This window comes from Triticum dicoccoides, chromosome 7A (genome assembly GCF_002162155.2).
Source record: "Triticum dicoccoides isolate Atlit2015 ecotype Zavitan chromosome 7A, WEW_v2.0, whole genome shotgun sequence".
Classification (NCBI taxonomy): Eukaryota; Viridiplantae; Streptophyta; class Magnoliopsida; order Poales; family Poaceae; genus Triticum; species Triticum dicoccoides.
Genome location: NC_041392.1, coordinates 363486644 through 363492054, shown reverse-complemented (window position 1 = coordinate 363492054; position 5411 = coordinate 363486644). Strand labels below are relative to the sequence as shown.

General features: G+C 37.0%; 1 non-coding gene across 1 annotated transcript; it reads left to right on the top strand.

Annotated features, from left to right (window-relative positions):
- Window positions 1-471: 471 nt before the first annotated feature.
- LOC119334936 lies at window positions 472-534 on the top strand. The gene has a single exon (XR_005161633.1). It is a non-coding gene; the product is annotated as a small nucleolar RNA snoR101 (small nucleolar RNA).
- The last annotated feature ends 4877 nt before the right edge of the window (window positions 535-5411 follow it).

Genomic DNA, 5411 nt, shown 5'->3' with positions numbered 1-5411 from the left:
TGAATAGTCCACCTGTGTGCTCTGTCGCTGGTCGTTCAGGAAGCTAACCCATGAGCTCCCGATCCCTCACCCTTCTCTGTGTGTGTGTGTGTACCATTCATTTGTTAGGGTGTGTTCCTTGTAAATTCTCTCTCCCCTCTCTCATTTCATTTATGTTTAGGATATAATGTGCAAGATGGAAAAAGTGTGTATCGTGTAGTTCATGTTTAGATGTCCGGCAAGCTAAAAAATTAGGGCTCAAGAAATAAAAATACCTGAACCACCGAGGAGGTCGCTGGAAACAAACCCTCTATAAGTTCACCAGTCCATTCATGATAAGATATTCTATGGAACATTTGCAAATAGTGGGGATTTTGTTTTTGGGTGTTTTTCGTTGATCTGTGCTCAAGAAACATGAGAGTCCTATTGATTATTAGTGAGAGTACAAGCTCAGAGTTTGCAAGCCTTTTGTGATTCTTAAGTGCATATGATGTCTTACAATTGATCTCTGAACTTCAGGTAAGTTCATGTTGATACTATATCAATCCTGATGTAGAAATGTAAGTCTGATGTCAAGTTTTTCTTTCGGTTCAGTTCAATATCTAAAATCCGTTCAGTTCAATTCTTATGTGTGGTCCAGGCAATGTGTCGCACAGCCGGTTCAGAACTTTAAATACCTCTACTCTTTTGTTTGTGTACATGTCTAAGAGGGAACTGGAAAAATGGAATTCAACATCACTAGTTTACTTAGGGGACGAATTCTGATTTTCTAGCAGTTCTAGTACATATGTTAGAAGAATTTAGAGTTGTATTGTTCTAGTCTGCTGTCATCGCAAGCTGCTATGATGTGTTGTCACCATTTATAATCTGTTAATGACCGGTATGTTCTTGTTGTTAGTTCATGTGTGTCCTTGTTGTCAGGTCGTGTTCATCTTTTATAATTAGTTCATGTACATGTGTGTTTGTAATCACGGTGTGTTCTAATAACTTATTTCAGAAACCACTTTGTAGCTCTGTTCAGCTATGGGTTCTCCGTTCCCAGAAAGTTAAAACATCAGTTCTTCGAATTTCTAAAGAAAATGTAGTTTTTCAGATTAACATAAGAACACGACTTCTTTGATGTAGTGCCATTCAAATTCTTATTTTAGTTTTGTTCATTTTCTTATTTAAGTTCAGTTTAAAATCTAATATTAGTTTAGTTCAAGACAGATTATCATCTATCGAATACACAAGGAAAATAGACTTGGGAGTGGACGACCTCAAGCTTGTCCAGCCCACCTTCGTTGTGCTTCTCCAGTGCGTTCATGTGCGGTATTATGAATGGGTTCAGTTCGATCTCGCACAGTGGGCAGGTCCCTAATGGTGTGTCCGTCGGTTCTACTCGCACGAGTGGACGTCAGATCGCGCAAGTGGGAAGGTCCCCGATGGTAAGAACTTGTTCTATTCCTGCTGCTATCAACCTGTTTGTTCATATGCTTATAAGAAATGAAATATCCTTTTTGATATTTCTTTGTGCCAAATAAAAAGCTAATATTTATGGACATGTGCAGTATAAACATTTTTTATGGGGTAGTACACATTTTTAAACTTTTATATAATTGCAAAAAAAGGAATTCTCATTTCCATAAACCTGGAAAAAACATCTACTTGTAGTGATAGTTTTGGTTCTAGTCCTTATGGCCCGGTTCAAGTAACTATGTCGCCCCCGCGTTTTGGTTTCTTGTTATCTCTCCTGAATGCTTTTGAAGAGCTTCAATTGTTTTTAGTTCATCTTTTGAATGCTTTTCAGTACATCTACTTACCAATCGTAAGTCCAGTTTCCTTTGTGTTTCCATGTTATTTCTATAGCACAACAGGTGTGTGTGGTTATGTTAATGAGCGCATGTAACAAAGTTTATTTTGTAAGTTCAGAGAAGCAACGAGGTAAAATAAAAAACACTAAAACCACACAATTCTTGTAAAGATATCTGAAAGTTCAACAATAAAAATTATATAAGTTTAGTCTCAAGTAGAGAGAAGTTGCTGCATCACTCTCTGTCCGTGGATGCTCGTGTGCTATAGTTGCTTTCTCCCCTTCCTGTACATGCTGCTACTCGCATTTTTATCTCTCTGATGCATTGTGTTGCACTAATGCAGCTCGAACCAGGAGGTGCTAGCTCATGCTGGCTGGAACTAGGATGCAAAAGGGTTGACGCATCCTTGCCGCACAAGCACCGGTGCTCTACTTTCTTCTTACTTTGTGTTCTAATTTGCTTTCTTCTTATTTTCAGTTCGCGAGGTACAAAAAGAAGTTAAAAAAATGTTCTGCCTGGAGTTCATATTATTTGCTACCCCGTGATGTACGTCTATAGTTTCTCCCTCCAAATGTGCTGATCGATGTGGTTGTATTTTCTGTCTTTCTCCCTCCAAATGTATGCAAGTACAGAAGTTGCACTCAAACAGAAGTTTGTTTTAGTGAGAAAAATTCATACTGTCTTCTATAACTCATTTCACTTCACGGTTTCTTCACCTGTTTGTTGTTTCCTATTTATTCTAGTTCCTAAGTGTTCTACTCAACTTCAGCGCCATGCTCAGTCCAACCCCGTGGCTTCAGGGTGGCCCAATTGGCGCGTGTGTGCGTGTTGTAGGCTTGTCATGTGCGTCCGCTGGTCCATGCATGGGCACCTCCTGTGGCATGCGAGCATGTGTGCTGATGTTGATAGCTAAACTAAATGGTTTCCAAGATATGTATTGCAAGGAAAAATTCATCAGTACTGGTGTGCCCTGTATGCGGATAAGTCCTGCAGGCTGCAACTACATTCCTTCCATGTATGGTCCTCCTCACCAGATGTTATGAAGAATACATCTTTCTAATACAAACTTTTTAAAAGTTTCTTTTTGAACTTCTCCTGGTTAATATACATGAACTTGATTATCCTTTCAACATGTACTTATATTAGCTTGTGGGGTTCTTTTTAAAACTAATCTCTTGAACTTTTTAAAAGAATGTTCCATTAATGTTTGTGATCATTGCTTGTAAGTATTCATGTGGACTTTAAAACAATGACTATTCTTGTAGGAGGTTTGAAGATTATCATGGAGCAAATTGAAGAGATTAGTTTCGTGAAAATAAATGTGATCTTTTGGTCAGGATTTTGCATGATCCATAGCCATCAGTGGCAACAGGCGAGAATTTCAAGGCCTACTGCGTGAGTTGTCCATTGTCTTCTATGCGTGAGCTTGTTGTCTCTACACATATAGCATCAGAGTATCTCCTCCCCTTGCCGCACACACATGACGGGCGGTCAAGCTAGTGTTGTTCGTGATTACTGGTCGTGACTCTTACGTTGTCATTGGACAAAGAATTTCATTTTCCTTAACGCTCGGTAAGGAAAATGATCGTTCAACTTGAATTATGTTTTGGACTGATCTTTCATATAGAAGATTCAGAAAGTTTTGTTCCTGAAAATGCACTTATTTGGAGTATGCCAATATATATGTATTTCTGAATTTCGCTCTTGAATAACAGTTCAACATGTATTACACCATCAATTCATAATGGAAAGGCAACAAACAATTCGATACTTGTGTGTTAAAAACGTAACAGTATAGAGAAACTTTCGTAGTGGTTCGATGGAATAAATCGCATCAGTACTGACTTGGATCCGTTCTTGCCTATAATGCATTGAAAAATCAATTTTTTTTGCCTTTGTTAAGGCTTGAGAAGCATGTATCTCATTTATAATACGCTTTGGCATTTGGTCGATGATATTTATTGCATCCTTCATCACTGATCTTGAGGAGGAGATTCATTTGTGCATTTCTATATTCGTTGTGTAAATCTATTGATTTTTAATGTTTTAGGGATTTTGGGAGAGTGAGACCTGGAAGAGCACTTTTAGGCGTTATTGGCCATGACAATAAATGACCAAGAAGAGCACTTTCAATAGTCAAGGAAGACAACAACAACAACAACAACAACAACAACAACAACGAAAAAAACGCAACGATGCATCATGCTGACATTGATGAAAAGCTACGATTTTGTGCTCCTGTTTGTTATTATGTCAATGAGAAACCAATACTTCTTTTCTTCAGGTTTCTTGTTTTAATTGGTGAGGGATAAACAAATTTTCCTATTCAAGTGGAAGCTCCCAGTATATGATGGATGTGGGAGTTATTTTTACATTCACTGTTCGGTGCTTCTTTTTATGTAATGTTTTATGTTTTCAAGTGCTCGATGAAAATTTATGTTCCTAGTAGTTCATGTGTTACTGGCCAGTAAGTAAACATATTAATCACTCTCAAGTGTGATGAAAAAAATGGGCAGTAAATTGATGAAAAAATATCGTCGAGTTCAAAACACGCCGAGACACATGACAGCCACCCCAGTTCGGGCGTAGTAAGTACCTCAGTACGAGTTAAAAATGGTGGTCCGTTCGGAATAAAAGAAATGGCAGAAATTCAAATTGTAAAGTTTAAGAAAAAAAAGAAAGCCCATGAAAATCCTGCTTAGTAAGTACCTCAGTACAAGTCGTAAAATGAGAGAAGTTCAGAACAATGTTGTCAAAAAATGTTGAGTTAAAAAAAGGAAACAAAACAAACACATTTTCTTTTTGAATAAAATGTCATTCAGTTCGATGATACAAACCATACAAGTACAGGGGCGGCGATACAGTAAACCGTTGAAAACTTACGAGAAAAATATTACCAAAAAAACAGAGCAAAGTCTAGTTAGTGAAAACATGCTTAGTACAAACCCATGCAAGCATCAGTACAAGTACCCTTTTTCGGAACCATTCAAAATTACTCTACAAAAAATAGCTCAGTACAAACATACATATATATCAGTACGACTACTCTGTTTTTCACACGAGAAAACAGCAGGATCCATCATGTCGTATTCAAAATTACTCTTAAACGGTTGTGAAGTAGAGAAAACATTCAACATGACTAAGTTTCGCATTTTCGATAGCTATCCAATGGTATTTTATTAGCCATATTTCGACAAACTTTAAAAAAATCACGTTCAAAATCAAATTTGACCGTATTCGAATTCGTTTTTAAACCGTAAGGAATTAGAAAAATATTTCTATACGAAAAAGTTGCGAATTTTACATAGCTTTCCAACGCCGTATCATTTGCGTCAATCCAACAAACCGTTTGCAAAAAATCGCGAAAATACGTTTCGCCCAGAATTTCACCGTTTTTCAAATTACTTTTAAATCATAAAAAATTATAAAAAACAATACATATATGGAAGATGCGGATTTTCACCAGCTTTCCAACGCCATCTTATTTGCCCAATTCCGACAAACCATTTTAAAATTGAGTCCAAAATACGATTCATGTTTTTGGTTATGAAAAAAATGGTTTTTCAAAACTACTCTTAAACAATAAAGATTTTGCAAAAACGTTCAATATACTTGAAATATGGTTGGCAAGAGCTTTCC